This window comes from Lynx rufus, unplaced genomic scaffold, assembly GCF_022079265.1.
Source record: "Lynx rufus isolate CCGP_SWC_20201006 ecotype Redwood Valley unplaced genomic scaffold, mLynRuf1.p SCAF_11, whole genome shotgun sequence".
NCBI classification, from domain to species: Eukaryota; Metazoa; Chordata; class Mammalia; order Carnivora; family Felidae; genus Lynx; species Lynx rufus.
Window position 1 is genome coordinate 2,017,377 of NW_025814825.1, and position 20,916 is coordinate 2,038,292.

Sequence of the window (20,916 nt, forward strand, 5' to 3'; positions counted from 1 at the left end):
AGCTGACTATTATCCTTTCAAGGTAGATTTAATTTTGGAGAGTCAAATTCATCGGAAGTCACGACTGAGTAGATGATCATTTTGTATGATGCCATTTTTGTTATTTCAACAACAAAAAACAAGAAGGACAAGACAACTTTTCATTCATCTTTGCTTTTCTCTAGTACAATAGCAGTGTGTATTTTTTTATTAAAAATTGTTGAAATGGATGTATCATCAGCTGTCTGTACTTAGCATTTATTTGTTGAATGGATTTTCTGTTGGAGAGAACCTTGAAAGAACAGGTATTAGGACAGGTGAGTTTTTATTGTAGGGGTAGGATGCAGAAAGATTAAACCTCAGTGGACTAGTTCCAGGAAGGGAATGGAGGGGAGGAAAGGGGGTGGAGGGGAGGTAGACTAGGGCTAGAGGTGGGGAGTATGAGAGCAATGATGACTTGCAATGTAGTACTAGACCTAGTCCTGCATTGTAGGGACTAGACCCTACAAGGGGCTGAAGGGTAGAGTATAGAAGGACTAGGGAAACTTGCCTTCACAATCTTAAGAGAGGAAAACACTCTAGGAGTAAAATATAATAAAATGTTACATTAAATTGTACTTCCAGTAACTACTTAGTGCCTCATAAGAGGTCATGATAACCTCATTTTGCCTCAGAGAGGACTATTTTTCTCATCTGATTTACCATGGAATTAACTCCACCTAAACTATAAATCCCTCTGTTTTTTGAGAGCCTTAATAACCTCCCTACTTAGTTGTGGCTGTTGAAGAATGATGATCTATAACCTCATCCATCACCAATACCAACAAAAAGAAAGTAATTAATAAGTGTCTGAATATGCTTTAATTTATTCAGGCTACTCAGTTTCATGAAGTAGAGACATGCAGGCTTCTCTTTCCAGTTAAATGTTTACTGAGAGCAAGTAAGTACATGTTAAATCACAGATCTAAAAACATACACATAGAAACATGTACACTTTACCTTAAGTAGGGGATAATTTTTGGAAATGGAACTTCAATAACATTTGTGCATCTATAAAAAGCAACTCCAATTTTAGTGAGCCACCTAGAATATGTTATAAAATGTCAGCTTATAACTAATTCAAAATACTCTGTCATTAAATCATGTAATGATGCTTTGTGAACATATATAAGCTTAATTGGGAGATGAAACTAAGGAGATTGAGATCCAGACTGCTGTAAATAAAATAACATAGCAGCTCCTGCAGTCTAAATTTAGATCATTGGGTAATATTGCAAAGTTTCTAAGGTTTATTCTGAATTGAAAGCCTCTCTCTTTTGTGTGAAGACAACAAAAAGATTATTAAGTCTCCCAACAGGAAGATCTTAAGAATTTCAGGCCTATGGGATCTCTGTTATTAGTCGGTATAGGATTGGCATGTCAACTGACGCAGCAATCAGTGAGCTGCTCGGTTTGCAGTGGATGAGTGGGTAGAGGACGTTTGAGGGTGAGACATGATACTGTAGTGAAAAGAGATCTGCAAGTCCACAGACAACATATTTGATTTCAGTAATTTCAGTTTCCTCATCAGTAAAATGGGCAGAGTTTTTTGAGAATCAAATGAAAAAGTTCATGGAGTACCTTCATATAATTGTTGGCATGTAGGAGGTATTCAATAAATGCTATTGGTTTTCCCATGCCCCCAGCACAGAGTGTCCTGTACAGTGTAAGAACAATAGATAATGGCTGACATGACTGAAGTGCACCCGTTGAAATCAATTCCCCAAGGGACTGTCCTATATATTTTCTAGTCAGACATTAAAGGAACAAATGAAACTCAAATCAGATTTAAGACACAGGTTAATGGCAACAGAGAGACTGGGGAAAAAAAATCACAGGGTCAGTAATGGTAACATGTCAACTCCTTGCTTTCCCATGATGGGATACCAAAGCTGAGGGAAGAAAAGCAGACATATGGCATTCATTCTGCCATTTAACTTTCTCATGACCATAGCTGTCTGCCCTTTCTACCCAGATAGGTCCTCAGACTCCTGAATACAGGATTTGGCAGGCAGGCATTCAAGATCCTTTAGTGTTGGCACTTGTGATAAAGCCTAAACATTTGCTATTCTGGCAGACACGTGCAGACTACTGCCTGACTGACCCTATTAGTTGGATCACAAAAGGAGAACACTATTCTTTCTTTCCTCTTTGTGAATCCCCCCCCTAGAGCAAGAGGAAAAGGGCTTTTTTCCTCTTCTTTGTAAAGTGATGTTTTTGTATGTAGGTTATTCCTTACTCCTGATATTTGATATTTGGATACACTTCAGGATTTATATAATATTTTAAAGTGCACTTAATCCTGATAATAACCATGGGTGAGAAGTGGGTTACATATTATTACCTTCATTATACATAGGAGAAAACCAAAGTTCTGAGAAATTAATGGATTTACTTAAGATGACAGAATCAATAAATGGCATAGCTCGAAGTTGAAAACTGGAGTTCCCAACGCCAAAATATGGCAGTTATTGAGAAAAAAATTCTACCATTAATATGTAATGTCAGAGAGAAGACTATAGTCAGTGATGACACTTACTGCTTCATAGAGGAGATGTCAGTTTTCAAAGAGAGGATAAGATCTGAAATTGACAAGACACAGCACAACCAAGTTATAGGCAAGGTACCATGACTGGTAAGGAAGATCAATTTTGTGGGCACGACAAAGAGTGATGGTGGGTATCAGTCACAGGATGGAGACTTCACAACTGGTATAGAAGGTCATATAGGGATTCTGAGGAATATTATATGAGTGGACCAGGAAGCTATATCCTCCAAGGGAAGGCTTTGAATGCAAGGCTAAGCATTTTGCATTAATTTTTTTTGATTACTTATCTATAATCTATGATTTTATCTAAACCCTTTTGGAGTTTTGATTTTGAATTTATATTTTTAGTTTGTCAAATATGGTCATTGTCTAAACTTCATTGCCTTGATCCTAAAATAATACCTTTAAGATTCAAGGTGGAAAGAAGAAATCCTTTTTTCTAGAGTTGGCAGACATATTTCTCCATTTGCTCATACTCCTCTAGTGACTTTTTATACTGCTATGTTTTGAGGCCATTTGTCTTTCCTGGAAAATAAGAATACTGAATGCAAATTCAATATATAAAAATCAATGTTTCACATATACAAATCCCAGCAAATTAAATTTTATAAGGAAAGAAAATTTCTCTTTCAAAGCCTCAAAAAATAAAATGACCCTGAGCCCATGAAATAATTAAAAATGAGACCTAAACAAGAAATTGCAAGATTTTTGTGAAAACATTTGTAAATATTAATGAGAGATACAAAATATACTTGAAAAATAAAAATACCTTGTTTTTGGAAAGAGTCATCATAAATATATTATTTCCCCTTTTTAAATATATATATTTAATATAATCATGATCAAAATGCCTTCAGGATTTCTTTTAAGAACTAGATAAGCTGATGCTAGGTTAATATGGAAAAATACTAGGAGAAATAGTGGCCAGGAAATATTATGAAACAGAAGGGTAATGAGGTAGGCTTAGTTCTATCAGATAGTAAACTATGAAAAGATAATAATTAAAATAGACAAATTGGGGCGCCTGGGTGGCGCTGTCGGTTAAGCGTCCGACTTCAGCCAGGTCACGATCTCGCGTTCCGTGAGTTCGAGCCCCGCGTCGGGCTCTGGGCTGATGGCTCAGAGCCTGGAGCCTGTTTCCGATTCTGTGTCTCCCTCTCTCTCTGCCCCTCGCCCATTCATGCTCTGTCTCTCTCTCTGTCCCAAAAATAAATAAACGTTGAAAAAAAAAATTTAAAATAGACAAATTAATGGACTTGAAATACAGTTCAGAAATAGATCCAAACACATATTTAGAAACAGATCCAAACACATGTGATAAAACTGGCATTGTTTATCAATGAAAAAAAGAGATGTTCAGCAAACATTAAAAAAATAGAAAAAGAAAAGGAAATAAAAGTAAAAATCAGAGAAATGCTAAAAAAATGCATATAGATACAGATGTATATCTACATATCTATCTATCAATCTATCTATCTATCTATCTATCTAATTTGCAGAGAGATGAAGGTTTTGCTAGGTCTGACACAAAATCCAGAAATCATAGAAACTATCAATATATTTATTGAAATAAATATTTTAATCTACAAGAAAAAACCCCAGTACTAATAATGTTAATGGACACCTGAAAAAAAATTGAATCTTATATTATAAACAACAGACTCATTTTCCTAATTCATTAAAAGTATGAGGAAAAAATAATTAAATGGAAAAATCAGAAAAGAAAATAAAGAGTTCTTAAACACATGAAAAGATGTCCAATCTCACTGATCATGAGAGAAATGCAAATTAAAACTACAGTGATATTCCATCTTCACCCAGCAGAATGGCAAAGATAAGCTAGTTTTATGCTGCATTGTAGAAGTGAGGCTATGATGAGTCCATTTCAGATATCAGTGGTGGGATAATGACTGGCACAATTCTGTGGAAGGTAATTTGCAGTATCTTTCAAAATTATAAATCCATATTCCCTTTATTCCAGAAATTTTACTCCTAAGAATTTGTCCGATAGGTATCTAGTACATACATTGTAGACTATTAATTCCATGATTGCTTATAATAGTAAAAGATGAAAACAGCCTGTATGTCTGTCAGTATGGTGCTGGTTTATTAAACTTGGTGGATGTATATAGTGAAATACTGTGCAGCTATTAGAAATTTAAAATAATGAGTTTTGAATATTAGGTGTGTTTTTGCCACTGCACAGCTCCAAGGTCTCTTTTCTTTTGGGAAAAATCTCAAAAAGTTGTCGGGAAGATGAGAGGGGCTATGAGTGATTACTTCTCTCTCCACTTAAATTCATTATAATAAAGAATAATTTATTAGAAGCACAATCTGTCAAATTTTAGACAGGCAGAGTGAGTAGCTTGTGGCTGCCCTTTAATGTACATCCCTGAGAGTGAGAAGGAGAGGATGAAAAAGATAATTGTATGTCATATCCAGAAACATTCCTGGAAAGTCCCTAAGGATATATGAATAGAAAATCCCCAGGTCCAGTTGTACAAGAGGTTGTATAACTTGCAATACAGACATAGAACAAGAGAGATGGTCTCAGTACATAATAGAAAAATGTCATAATAGCAAAATAGCAAAATACCAAGACCCCAGAATTTAAGCCTGGGGGCCATGGCTTGCTAAAAGCACAATGCTTGCCTTTCTGGTAGTTTATGATGCTTCCACTGATATGAGTGGGAGGAAGGGCAGCTGATACAAGTCTGGGAGCTCTTTTCATAGAGCTTCTCAGCCTTGGTGGATACCTTACTCCTCATCAGCTTTCCATTGCCACCACTCTGCAAGCATCCTTGGGAGGAACAGAGGGGGACATGATGAACCCACATTTTTGCAGATGTATCCTTTGATTACTCCAAGGGTTCTTAACCCTGCCTGACCATTACCTGGGGGAATCATCTGGGTTGATAGTAAAATTTACTGGTGCCATGACTCCTCCACCAGTGGTTCTTATCTAAGTGGTCTGGGAAGAGCCCAGGCATTGGTAAATGCTAACTATTCCCCAGGTTATTCTGTGCAACTAGGCCTGTGAATCTTGGGACTGTGCTCTATTCTTCTCATATCTTTTTTTGGAGGGGGGATGCTCAATAATGCTTATGAATAGAAATATTTGGTGTTTGTGAGTTTCATTTTTTGTTATTCTCCAAACTCATTTGGGTCTCCTATTGGGCCAATATGGAGGAAGAAAGAGGCAGACAGAGTGAATCATGAAAGAAAAAGGAAAAAAAAGTTAAAAGGGAAACATTGAATTCTTCACTCCAAACTTACTCCAGAATCTTTGAGCACAGGACCCATAAATTTTCAGTTTATAAACTTCTGAGTTGATTTTTATGCATACTTTAAGTTTGAAAGCTATGTTCTGTTGGGAGATCCATTTAAAGTACATTCAGTGAGGGAGCAGGTAGGGATCATGTGCTGACTGGGGAAAGATGATAGAACAGAGGGTTCTCCAAGGAGACTTGGACTAAGCATAGAACTTGTATAGGCTGGTTGGATTTTGCATAAACAACCCCGTGTAATTGGGAGGCTTTACATGAAAACCAAAACCTAACTGCATCCATTTTTCAATAGTAAACCTAACTAAGTTGGGCACTTGGAATGAAGCTCATCAATGACACCAGTTATTGGATTTAAGGCCCATCCTAACCCAATATTGTTTCATCTTAACTTGATTATATCTACAAAGACCATCTTTCCAGATAAGGTCATATTTACAGGTAACAAGGGTTAGCATTTCTATATGCCTTTTTGGGGAACACAGTTCAACCCACTATAGACACCTTGTTCAAAGCTGCTTTCATTTTGCTGAAAGCTGTTTTACCCATGAGACCAGCAGTGACCACAGTTTTGAGATCCATTTATTCTACCTCTTCATTCACAAACCTGTAAATTATTCTTTTTAGAGTTTTATTTCCACTTGGTAAAAGTACAGTTAAGAAGCAAGTGATGGTGACACCTCATCACTTTCTCCATCACCAGACTGATAGGCATTAAATTACACTGACAAGACAGATGCTCTGGAAGTAAATGCCCAGCTTATAGAGAAAAAGAGTAGCAATCAAAGTACATATAAAGACAGCTCATTTTAGAGCTTTTTTTTTCTCCCCCACACACTGGAATACTTATTTGAACACAAGAAGTTATTTGGCTTCACATAGCCATCAGTTTGTTCTGTCTCCAGTACCTGAATATCAGTTTGAAATAGCACAGAATACCAGAGAGGCAGGCTAAGTGGCCTTTTGGGATTCCTTGGGAACATTTTGATCTTTCTTTTTTCCTGTTAAAAAGAAATTATTGTATGAAAACTCTCTAAGTCCAGTTCCAATCCAACTGCTTTTAGGTCTACGTAAATACTCAAAACAAAGGAACAGCTTTGCTATTTGATCATTGAGTAGGAATAGAGTGAGTTCTTAATGAGCTTTTATTTCCACAGGGGATTTTATGCATGATACATTTCATGTGGACAACTATAATTCCCAGTTATCAATGAATATAGCCTTTAGGATATGGTTGCCAGATATGTAAGTATGTACAGAGGAAAGAAATAGAGGTAATAAGGAGGAAGTAAGATTAGGAGCAACTGATATCAAAATCAGAAGGACTAGGGAAGCTCAAGGCTCTGAATTGGATCAAGACAGATTATTCTTACTGAGAAGAAGATCTCCTGCTTCCCATAACTGGCTGGACCTGGGGATTTCTCCTTTATCCTTACTGTGCTCAAAGATGGCTTCTATAATAAGAGGGGAGTATTATAGCAATCCAGGCCTTCCTAAAGAAGGAAGAAAGGTCTCAGATAAACTTACACCTTAAAGAGCTGGAAAAAGAACAGCAAATAAAGCCCAAATCAGCAGAAGACAGGAAATAATAAAGATTAGAACAGAAATCAATGATATATACAAAAAACCACACAACAACAACAACAACAACAACCAAACAGTAGAACAGATCAATGAAACCAGGAACTGGTTCTTTGAAAGAATTAACACAATTGATAAATCCCTAGCCAGACTGATCAAAACAAAAATGGAAAAGACCCAAATAAATAAAATCATAAATGAAAGAGATCACAACCAACACAGCAGAAATACAAACAATAATAAGAGAATATTATGAGCAATTATATGCCAACAAATTGGGCAATATGGAAGAAGTGGACAGACTCCTAGAAACATATAAAATACCAAAACTGAAACAGGAAGAAATACAAAATTTGAACAGATTCATAACGAATCAGTAATCAAAAATTTCCCAACCAAGAGTCCAGGGCCAGATGGCTTACCATGGGAATTCTACCAAACATTTAAAAAAGAGTTAATACCTATTCTTTTGAAGCTGTTCCAAAAATAGAAATGGAAGGAAAACTTCCAAACTCATTATATGAGGTCAGCATTACCTTGATTCCAAAACCAGACAAAGACCCCACTAAAAAGGGGTCTACAGACAAATTTCCTTGGAATATGGATGCAAAAATTCTCAAAAAGATACTAACCAACTGGAACCAACAATACGTTAAAAAAATTATTCACCACAATCAAATGGGTTTATTTCTGGGATGCAAGTCTGGTTCAATATCTGTAATTAAATCAGTGTGATACATCACGTTAATAATAGAAAGAATAAGAACCATATGATCTTCTCAATAGATGCAAAGAAAGCATTTGACAAAATACAGCATCCTTTCTTGATAAAATCCTTCACAAAAGTAGGGATAGAAGGATCATACCTCAAGATCACAAAAGTCATATACGAAAGACCCACCACTAATATCATCCTCAATCAGGAAAAGCTGAGAGTTTCCTTCCTAAGGTCAGGAACAGGATAAGGATGTTCACTCTCACTACTATTTTTCAACATAGTTTTGGAAGTCCTAGCCTCAGCAATCAGACTACAAAATGAAATAAAAGGCATCCAAATCAACAAGGAGGAAGTCAAACTCTGACTCTTCACAGACGACTCTGTGTGGAAAACCTAGACTCCACCAAAAAATTGCTAGAACTGATCCATGAATTTATCAAAGTCACAGGATACAAAATCAATGTACAGAAATCAATTGGATTTCTCTACACTAATAATGAAGCAGCAGAAAGATAAATCAAGGAATCAAACCCATTTACAAATTGAACCCCAAACCATAAAATACCTAGGAGTAAACCTAATCAAAGAGATGAAAAAGCTATAAACTGAAAACTATAGAAAGCTTATGAAAGACATCAAAGAAGACACACACACACAAAATGGAAAAAACATTTCATGATCATGTATTGGAAAAAAAAATATTGTTAAAATGTCAATACTACCCAAAGAAATCTACATATTCAATGTAAGCCCTATCAAAATAACACCAGCATTCTTCACAGAACTCTAACAAACAATTCTAAAATTTGTATGGAACCAGAAAATACCCTGAATAGCCAAAGCAATCCTGAAAAAGAAAACCAAATCTGGAGGCATCACAATTCCAGGCTTCAAGCTGTATTACAAAGCTGTAATCATTAAGGCAGTATGGTACTGGCACAAAAACATACATATAGACCAATGGAACAGTATAAAGAACCAAGAAATGGACCCACAAATGTATGGCCAACTAATCTTTGACAAAACAGGAAAGAATATACAATGAGTAAAAATAGTCTCTTCAGCAAATGGTGTTGGGAAAACTGGACAGCGACATGCAGAAGAATGAACCTGGACCACTTTCTTACACCATATACAAAAGTAAGCTCAAAATGGATGAAAGACCTAAGCATAAGGCAGGAAGTCATTAAAACCCTAGAGAAGAAAATAGGCAACAGCCTCTTTGATGTCAGCTGCAGCAACTTCTTACTAGACATGTCTCTGGAGGCAAGGGAAACAAAAGCAAAAATGAACCATTGGGACCTCATCAAGATAAAAAGCCTCTACACAGCAAGGGAATAATCAGTAAAACTAAAAGGAAAACAATGGATTGGGAGAAGATATTTGCAAATGACATATCAGATAATGCATTAGTATCCAAAATCTATAAAAACCTTATCAAATTCAACACCCAAAAAACAAATAATCCAGTGAATAAATGGGCAAAAGACAGGAATAGACACTTTCCAAAGAAGACATGCATATGGCTAACAGACACATGAAAGAATGCTTAACATCACTCATCATTAGGGAAATACAATGAGATACTGTGTCACAGCAGTCAGAACAAATTAAGAACTCAGGTAGCAGCAGATGTTGGCAAGGATGCAGAGAAAGAGGAACAATTTTTCACTGGAAAACACTGTGGAAAACAGTATGAGCTTCCTCAAAAAATTAAAAATAGAACTAACCTATGACTCAGCAATTGCACTACTAGGTATTTATCCAAAGGATACAGGTGTGCTGTTTTGAAGAGGCATATGTACCCCAATGTTTATAGCAGCACTATTGACAATAGTCAAAGTATAGAAAGAGCCCAAATATCCATTGACTGATGAATGGATAAAGAAGATGTGGTAAATATATAAAATGGAATATTACTCGGTGATCAAAAAGAATGAAATCTTGCTATTTCCAACAACGTGGCTGGAACTAGAGTATATTATGCTAAGTGAAATTAGTTAGTCAGAGAAAGGCAAATATCATATGACTTCACTCATATGTGGAATTTAAGATACAAAACAGAAGAACATAAGGGAAGGGAAGGAAAAATAATATAAAAATAGGGAGGGGACAAACTGTAACAGACTTAAATACAGAGAACAAACTCAGGGCTGTTGGAGGGGTTTTGGGTGTGGGGATGGGCTAAATAGGGAAAGGGAATTAAGGAGGACACTTGTTGAGATGAGCACTAGGTGTTATATGTATGTGATGAATCACTAAATTCTATACCTGAAATCATTAGTATACTATATGTTAACTAACTTGGATGTAAATAAAAAAAATAAAAAATATAGGAGCTCCTGGGTGGCTCAGTCTGTTGAGTGTCTGACTTCAGCTCAGGTCATGATCTCGTGATCTGTGAGTTTGAGCCCCGCTTCGGGCTCTGTGCTGACAGCTCAGAGCCTGGAGCCTGCTTCGGATTCTGTGTCTCCCTCTCTCTCTGCCCCTCCCCTGCTCATGCTCTGTCTCTCTCTCTGTCAAAAAATAAATAAACATTAAAAAGTTTTTAAAAAATAAAAAATATAGCAAGATGTCAATTTTACTAAACCAGCTCATTTTAAAGGGATCATCATATGCACATTGTAGGTTTTGTTCTTACATGTTATGGGAGTAAAGAGAGGTGAAAGAGGATTCAGGACTTCAGTTTCTTTGCTATTTAGTCCCAAATACATTAATTTTTTACAATATGTAAATTTCTTCTGTTTCTGAATGAATGGATGTTATTTTATTACCTTCTAGCTCCATCCTACAGGTGTGTATTACAGAGTTATCTCGTTTTCTGATTTATCAAAGGTCAAGAAAGTTCCCTAAAGATGGGAGAACATGAAAAGCCCTGTACTGAATGGCTGGAGGGGGAAGGCAATCCAAATAGTTTCTGACTCTGTGTGTAGAGCCAATGTTACAAAGAAAAGGAGCCATTTTGCATGGCAGCCTTCCCCTCTCAACAACAGGCCATAATAGCTATGAGAGACTAGGGAGCCATTGTTTGAATTGGGGCTTCTGTGCTGATGCACATGGAGAGCTTAGAGTAAGCTGGCTTCTTAGATTGACTCATGGTACTAGGCAGAATTATTTGATTCCTATTTCTCTATGGCCCGTAGAGTTGTGCTATTGAGTCTAAAATGTTATCTGTTAGAAAATAAAAAGGAAGATTTTTGAACTGTATAGGAAAGGGGGAAAATATATAAGTACCTTAGTTATGCTTAAGGGTATGAATGGGATATACTATAGGATGAATTACTCAAAAGTCTTAAATTGAGACTATTTTGCCATTATTATTAAGAATGGGTTTCCTACATATTGAGATTTAAGGAGTCCCCCAAAAATGTCCTCCTCAAAAAAATTTTACTAGTGCTGCATAAAATTCTCATAACCTGCACTTTGCAGAAAGTCAGGGCTTCCCAATTAAGAGATGTGAAGCTACCAAAAAATTTTGCATCCTAGATAGTGGCTCTCCAAACCAGTTGACATTACCATCTTCATTGTTGTTCTGTCTCCCCTGGTTGGAAATCCCAGGGTATGTTATACAGGAGGAACACTGCCTTCTCATCTGCCCTACTGACCAGCTCCTGTGAGCACCATCCCTCCAAGTTTCAATGAATGAATAGAAGTTTCTCCTCCACAGGAAAGTAAGGGTCTCTTGTGTTAAAGCATTCAAGTCACTTGTTAAATTTATGTAAGACATAAGTCTTACCATTATTTAAAATATTAGAGTAAATTTAGAAGAGACTTGATATGGAGCAAGCAGACTTAGATTTGTACTGAAAAGGCCTGAATTTAAATCTTAGCTTTTCATGTCATGGCTGTGATGATTTGGGACAAGTTACATAACTTTTTTGAGGATCATTTTCTCATCTGTAAAATAGAGTAATAACATTTACCCCATGGCATTGTTCTAAGGATGGGATGACAATTGTTTAGCTATGCTTGGAATGGATATATATCCATATCTATTTATGTATGTATTATCTATACATATCTATCCCCCACTTGTTCTTCTAAGACCCTCCAATAAGGCAGACAAGGTAATAAGGACAGAACCAAGATTAGAACCTAGGACTTCTGAATTCCCAGTAGTAGATCTGGTGTTTCTCAATGATGTAAATCTAAAGGGAATAATGGGACAGCATGTCCATCTACTTAATTACTAAAGAGTTAGATTGAAATGGTCAGAGGGTGAATGGACTTTTGTTTCTCCTTATTTGGTAAATACATTCGTCTGTTCCCAGGTATTGGGTTGTGTCTTACCACTGTTCAATTTAGGTTGCTCATTTCAGGAGTTTAGGACAGCAATTTTCCCATATATAAGTCCCAAGAGGCCATTTGAAGAATCTAAGCATTATAGCTTGAAGTCAGTGCTGTCAGGCACCTCTGGGGCAGGTGACACAATGACTGACTTGCTCATTGCCAGCTCATCTACATCAAGTCATAGGTTTTCCCAAATCCCAAGATGACTCATTTTTTTTTTTTTCTGCAGTTAATGTGCACATTTGGAAAAGATCCTTTGGAGGGATGCTAGTCCTCTTCCTTGACCCAGGAGATTCAGAGAGTTACAATCACCTGGCTCCAACCTGAAATGTTATCTTTGCTGGAAATAATTATTCTCCTCAAGTGCCAGAGTGAGCAGCCAGGAATAATACTGCTCTATTTGGGGTACCTGATAAGTGAGAAGTGTGTCTGACCTAGGGACAGTTCTCTTCCATTTTTACATTATAATAATTTACAACAGATGGGCCTATGAATCCAGCTTTTGAAATATTTAGTTAATTGGAAATGAAAATCAGATAATCCCTTAATGGCATCTCAGAAAAAGGGTAGTTGAAGTTTCTGAAGAGATTTTTATTTTAAAGGCCATCTAGCAAAAAATCTCAACATAAACTTTTGTTATTCTCTTTGAAATGGCTCTAAATAGTGCTGGAAGTGTTTAACTTGTTTCAAAGATGCTAATTTGAGCCTCAGACAGCTGCAGTGGTTATTAATATGAGCACAATGGCTGACAATTTGACAACAGCCTCTAGTTTTCATTTACTGCTTTCATACTAAATGTCCCTTTTGTGCACAGGGCGTAAAACCCATGGTCAGATGACTGACTTGGGAGACATGCCTATAGACTGACCAGCGTCTGAGAGCATTTTTTTTTTTTAAGAGACTGATACACTTTTAAAGGGAAACTGGTAGATCTTATACTAGATTATAAAGCTTTAATACATTATTAGTATTTCTATGGTGAAATCTCTACAGAAAAATTAAGGAAAGAAACTTATTAATAAAATTAGTGAGGAATGATGTGTTCTTAATGCATACTTACTCTAGATAAATTGATACATGAAAATTCGTGAGGCACTGACCTAGAATTAGGATAAACAGTTCTCTGTCATTCTACTGAAATGCGGTTTAAGGGTGAACATTTTAAATCAAAGTAATTTTTTGCTTGTTTATTTATTCTTTATAATTTTCCAGCTATCTAAATGAAAAAGCAAAAAACAACAACAGAAATATATCTGATGGTATATATATATTTTTCTTAGTTGGGTTTTATGATTGATGCCAGATTGATGTCCATTTGTATTTGGTCTTTGGGTTTTCTTACAGAGCACCATTTTGCTTCATTGAACTTTGTTTTGTAAATGCACAAAGACTTAAATCATCCTTTGGACATCTCTGCATGTGTCACATTCACCAGACAACTTGTCTAACTCTGTGAATATGTTTCTTTTGAAGGACTCAGCTGATCCATTGTTTGAATAAAAGCAAATAATCAACTGAACACTGACAGAGGTATAACTTAATATCTCTGACCCAGGCTGAGTCAAAGGCAGAATTATAAAATATAGGCATTTTCCTACAGTGTCTACTGGAACTGGGTGTCTTAAAAAGTTACTAAAGGGATTGATTAATTAGGAAACACATCTTGCATCAAGCAGCCTCTCTTTCCAGCCAGAAGATAAGCTAGAGACTCAGGCTAGGGACTGCTTTTTCACTCTTACTCCTCTGTGTGTAGTCCAGTGTCTGTTCCATGAGCAGACCTATAGGCCTTGAATATTTATATGGGGCTCAAATATAAGTTGTTTAATTTAATCCTTACTACTCTGGGTTTTCTTATTTTCTCATTTTACAGAGAAAGAAATTTATAATGATTTTCCTTTGTGTTATCCAGCTAGGGAGAGAAAAGGTGAGACTTGAATCACTGTCTTTTCACTCATAAGTCTAAGAAATTTCTCAGTCTTCATAATGTCAAATCTCTGTCCTTAGAATTTACTTCAGTTGCTATGTTGATCTCATTCTAGAACATGCTTTATCCTTTCAATGTCAGCAAACTTTCTGCAAAGGGCCAGATAGTAAATATTTAAGGTTTTACAGGCCATGCAATCCGTCACGCAGCTCTTCAGTACTGCCATTGTAGCACAAAGGTAGCCATAGACTATATATATATATATATATATATATATATCAACAAGTGAGCATGCATGTGTTCCAATAAAACTTGATTTATAAACAGGTGGTTGGCTGGATTTGGCACACAGGCTGTAATTTGCAGTCCTCTAGTTACAATAGAACAGAGGACCATTCTCAGAGAATATCAGAGGATCTAAGTTCTAGCTCAGGCTATATTATTAGAAATGGAAATAATAAGACAATAAAAATAAAAACAGCTAACATTTATTAAGCAATTTATAAAATATGTGTGTTTCATCCAATTATTCTCATTTCATAAACCCATGTATAGAAAAGTTATGCCACTCACTCAAGGTCACTGAGCAGTTCATTGCAGAGCTGGGTTTACACTAAGTCTGCTTACCTCAGCATCACCTCAAGGCTTTGTAACTATGATAGGAAGCTCCTGATCTCTCAGAGATCAAGCAATGACAGTGCCAGATCTGAAAGAAGTAAGTCAGTCATCTTTGGGGAAATGAAATCCAGAAAGAAATGACACTTTATGTTTTCACAGGCTGAAGCATGGGGTTGCTGGCTGCCTAGTATGAGCCCACTGCTGAATGATGCATCCACTGGTGACATAGGACTCTGGTGAGAGCAGACTCTGGGGGATGTCTGCTGCTCCCCTTAGCATTTACTACTGCTCTCTCTGGGCCCTGATTGTTTTATAATACAATAATCAATGTGAATGTTTTCCTTTCTTTGAATATTTAATAATCCATTTAAATAGAAATACACAAAGATTATATAAAACAGAGTATGATAATGTCGCTGTGCCAAATTCAAAGATGTGCAAACCTGCACCCTGGGCCACAGTGTCTTCTTACACTCCCTCATCTTCAGGGAATGCATATCTGGTGCCAGGGACAGACAGCCTCAACCCAGTGGGCATGGCCACCGGGCAGGGTTTCCTGGACTGGGCATGTGTATATTATCTTCATGGAGCTTTGGAAGGATGCTGCCATAAAGTTGTAGTACTAGAATCCTGGCCACAGGAATGTGTCTGGGTGGCATAGTGAGAATTTTGGACAGGCATGACTGATTTTTCAATGAAATAATTGTCTATATTGAAAACTTCCTTTAACATAGACAAAATAAACAGGTGCATTTCCAGCATTACGGAACCATACACTTCCATTATTTTTCTTCCATTAGCAATTCATTCCTTATTGTTTGCTTCACAGACTCCGCAGGGAAGGTAAAATACTGAGTGAGACCTTAGAATCTTCAGGTCACTTTCCTCACTGTTGGAAGAGACCAGAGCAGCTTAAAGTGTATGGTATCAGGAGAAGGCAGAAAAAGTAGAATGGTAAAGGAGAAAAATATAAGCAAAAAAATACCTTTGACTAGTTTATAAAAAGAAATTGAGAGGTGCCTGGGTGGGTCAGTTGGTTAAGTCCAACTTGATTTCAGCTCAGGTCATGATTTCAGCATTCACAAGATGGAGTCCTGAGGCCTGCTCTGCACTGACAGCACAGAACCTGCTTGGGATTTTCTCTCTCTCTCTCTCTCTCTCTGCTCCTTCCCTGCTCATGCACATTCTCTTTCTCTCTCTTTCACTCTCTGTCTCTCTCAAAATAAATAAATAAACATAAAAAAATTGGAAGATGATCTTCAATGGGTATAGTTTCAGCTTTACAAGATGAAAAAGTTCTAGAAATCTGTTGCACAGCAATAGGAATATATATAACAGTACTGAACCATACACTTAAAAAACAGTTAAGATGGTAAGTTTTGTGGGATTTTTTTTTAACCACAACAAAAAATTTTAAAAAGAAGAAGAAAAAGTGGTTTGGAACCCACCGTGTGACTAGCTGTGTGAATCTGAGAATGCGTAGGAGCCTTGTGTTCCTTGCAGGTAAAATCAGGTTACGATTCTGACCTCGTTAGGTTGATGAGATATTGTACTTACAGTGCCGAGCACAATATTTCATACTTGTAGGATCTCGATAAAAGCTAACATTCTTTTCCCTCTTTTCTCACTCTGCTCCCACACCTCCTTTGCCCAGCGCTTTGGTAGCAGATTTTGTCTTTTTATGGATTATTTTTTCCAGGGAGATACAAAATATTGCCCACGTAATTTAGCTTGCTTCTCTTATCCCTCATTAGTCAACCCATACACATGTGTTGTGGTCTACCCATTACAGTGAGTAACAAGCTACCAGATATTTTTACTTAGCATTTGTGCTCAAAACGGTTGAATTGCAAAGTGTGAACAATTCAGGGAATGTGGGATGAAGTGAGGTAGACAAGCACTTCCTGAGTCTCCCAAGGAAAAAGATGAGCTGTTGAGCAGTAACCAAAAGTTCTAAATCTCTAGGCATGACAAGATTAAGGGAATATAAATATAGAATGTGAATCAGGAAATCTGATCCTAATGCACTGCCAGATGTCCCTTCAAGTATAGCAGGACCCAGTGTTTGAGAACTATATGTAGTGTTTACTAAGAATTCATTGTTCACTGATGTTTACTAGGGGTAAGGTAATTCACCTTAGTTTTCTTCATCATTAGTTTGACATTGGCTGTTTGGTTGTAGACGTATGTGTGATGCAGTTTTATAAAACTTTTTTTTTTTTTTTTCCCAGTGGCCCTTGGCTTTTTGCATAACTTTGTACCTAGCACCTACTCTGGGCATGACCTAACTCTGAGATCTGAGGAAATAGTGAGAGAATACCAGCAGAGACACGTGATGGCCTCTGGGGGAGGAGTCAAGAATGGAAGTATGTGAGCATGTCACAAACGCACATGTATCGGTTAAGCACTGTGCAGAGCATGTACATTAATAATTACCAAACCCGGGGCGCCTGGGTGGCGCAGTCGGTTAAGCGTCCGACTTCAGCCAGGTCACCATCTCACGATCTCGCGGTCTGTGAGTTCGAGCCCCGCGTCGGGCTCTGGGCTGATGGCTCAGAGCCTGGAGCCTGTTTCCGATTCTGTGTCTCCCTCTCTCTCTGCCCCTCCCCCGTTCATGCTCTGTCTCTCTCTGTCCCAAAAATAAGTAAACGTTGAAAAAAAAATTAAAAAAAAAAAATTACCAAACCCTAAGCCTCAGATAATCAATGTTTCAGATATTTACAGAAGTGAAAGAGTATTTCTCAAACTTTAATGTGCAGTGAAATCCCTTGGGGATCTTGTCAGAATGCAGATTCTGGTTCATTAAGTCTGGGGGGACCAAGGATTCTGTGTTTCTAATAGGCTTCTGGTCTACTTTGTTTATTCATGCATGTGTTCACTATTGAATCAGTCATACACTGTGCATTATTGCTATAAATCGGGGATAAAACAATGACTAAAATATAGGCTTCCCTTAAGAAGGGGTCAGGTAAAGCAAAGATTACAGCTTCATAATTGATAGAAATAGTTGCAGAGTTCTTTCTGAACTTGTTTTGTAATGGATGGATAATAGCTGTCATGATAGATAAATTGTTGTGGGGAGGTTGGGAAAGGTGCAGTTCAGGCAGGAGGAACAGTATGTGTGAAGGCCTGGAGGTGTTTAACAGTGCCACTGAGGTAAAGTCTTGTGATATGCCCAAATAAAGGCTGTGGGTAGAAGAGCAGAGGGAGAAAAAGCTGGACAGTAGTCAGGGGCCAGGCCATAGAGGGTCTGTGTGGCAAACCAAGACATCGGTCTCACATCCTGGAAGCTAAGGTGAACTGTGGAAGGGAATCCAGAGATAGTTCATAAGCATCCCTATCCAGATGGTGTGTCCTTGTCCTTGTTCTCTCATTCACAGATAACCATGTCAACTACTTTCTAGGACTTAAGCAGTTGATTATATTTTACCTGATTTGTGGACACCCCTAGCCCCCAGCCCAAATATCTGAACCTCTACTACTCTGGTTTCTGCTGCTCCAGTGGTTTCCTTCAGCAGAGGTTAGTAATGTATAAAGCAACAAAACTGATTTGCCCAAAGTGGGGCTTCTCAAAGGTTAAGAGAAGCTACAACAGCTTCCAATGTTTGAGCCTCTTGGTTTGTTTAAAAAAATAAACACAAATCAAAATAAGGTGGTGAAGTTTTCAGTTTATTTTAAATGTTTTCTTGAAGAAATTAAAACTTTTACCGTAACAAATACACCACAAGTGTATGCTGTTTTAAAGATAATTATAACTTTAAAAACATTAAAGTAAATTAGAAGCAGAATGGGGCACAAGATTATGCCTGCTTTCAATTCTGTATCTCTGTTGTTATATATGTAACCTAATTTATAGACAAAAAGTGAAAACATTAGGACTTTTGTAAATGTAAGGCTAGGCCAAACTTCCATCCTATTCCCTACTTTCCCTACCATCCATTTTAATAGACTCTGATCCAAGAGCTTCAGAGATTCTATTTTCTTGTTTAATTATTGGAGAAACAAAGCATTAGGCCTCACAGATAAAACACTGCATTGACTGAAGGGTATGCAAGGTGACTAATGACCAAACATCAGGGACCTTCAAAAACTACCTTAAGAGCTGACCAAAGAACCCACTGGGCTGTTCCAATCTAATCCCAACATGGGCACATTCAGCAAAATGACAAAAACCACTGAAGAGGAAATGGGCACATCATTGTGTGAAAGATAGACTAGCTAGTCCTCTATCATCACCCTTCATTTTTTTAGCTTAGTGCAAAATTTTCTGATTTGAAGAGACAGGTTTATTTTGGAGACAGTGAAACACAAATGAATGCACAAACAAAAGGCCTATTTGGCAGCATAAGACAGTTTTCAGTTTAAAAGAACAATGATACAAACCAAATTTAGCTCCCACTCATTGACCCAGATGAAAAAGCAGCCATTGCATGTGCCTGGCAAGCAGCACACAGCACGCCAAGCTGGTGCATTGACCTGGCCTGTACGTTCAGATTACAGATCTTTGTAGGAATGGTTCCTGTGCTTTAGGGAGTTTTTTAGAAAAATAAAACAAGATCTGTATGTATATAGAGTACTAATGGAGAGCTGAGAGCAAAGGGTGTCTTGTGAGTTATGAGGAGCAAAGGGGCATCCCAACAAGGAAAAAAATTAAACTACTGTCTAGTCAGTTTGATAAATTAAAATTTTCCAACCTGGGCAAAGATCTGACTGGTCAGAGTTAATTCTGGAGTGAAATTTTATGGTTATGTCTTTTAAAAGCCATGTAAATCGGCAAACATAAAGCTGACAGGACCTTGCAGTCTTCTGCAAGAACACACTGTCCCTCTCATTTATTTCAGAGAACGCTGCCCCTGTTCAAAGCCCTGCAGTGAGCTGTGCCAGAACGTTTTGGCCATGAGTGCCTGATGCAGCCTAGTGGGAGGGTGGGGGTGGCACGGAGAGTATCCCAGTGAAAAAGGATTCTGCTCTATAGAGGCAGAGGAACCACAGTGCCACAGATATCAGACCTGGAGACTCATCAGCTGTTGTCTTTTCCAATGTAACAAGAGGATTTCTGTTAGGGCAGAGAACTGAAACTTCTTTCTGAACTCTTGCTTTTGGATGTATGTTTTCAGGGCCCGACAAAGCTATAGTGATCGAAGTAGGTTAAATTGGTCACTCTGATCAATCTGTAATTAAAGGCCCTGCAAGATGAAGAGATGGGTATCTGGTCCAGAGGAGGATGATAAGACTGGAAACCATGGTTGAAATGGGAACAGAGAGGCTCTTACACTATGAAGATATCAGAGGAGAAGGGGCTTTAGAGGTAATCTGGTTGTATACCTTCATGAAGACAGATGAGGCAATGAAGGGAGACCTTGAGTGATTTGCTTAGGGTCATACAATAATATGTGGTTACTTACAGTAAGTAGAGCTTCTGATTCATGTGAGTGTGGCAGATTTATTGCAAAAGTGACTCTAATTCTTTTCTTCTCTGCATCCAGAGAAATGTCCAGTGAGGCCTGACCAAGATCAGCAGAAGCAGCCAGCTAACTGTGGATTTATGAGCAATAATTATGGATATTGTTCTAAGCCTCTTGGTTTTGGGATGATTTGTTTATGGCAGTCTTGTGGCAATATGTAACTGGCCGGTGGTGCTGTAATGAGAAGTTGGTCATTGAGAGGAGAAAGAAGGAACAGGATAATCCTTCAATGAATTAAATCATGCAGTTTTTATCTCTGGGAATAGTGGCCAATTTAGGGGATGAGGCTATGTCCTGGAAATGGAATCCTGGAGAAACTTCCTCAGAGCCATTGTAGCATTGTGCTCCCTAAATGCCAAGTGATCCCAAAGTGGTTATATCCTCACACCCTGGAATTAAAATGATACTGGAGATCTTCTCTTTCTGATTTTATGGATAAGGAAACAGATGCTGATAGAGTGCTAAGGCAC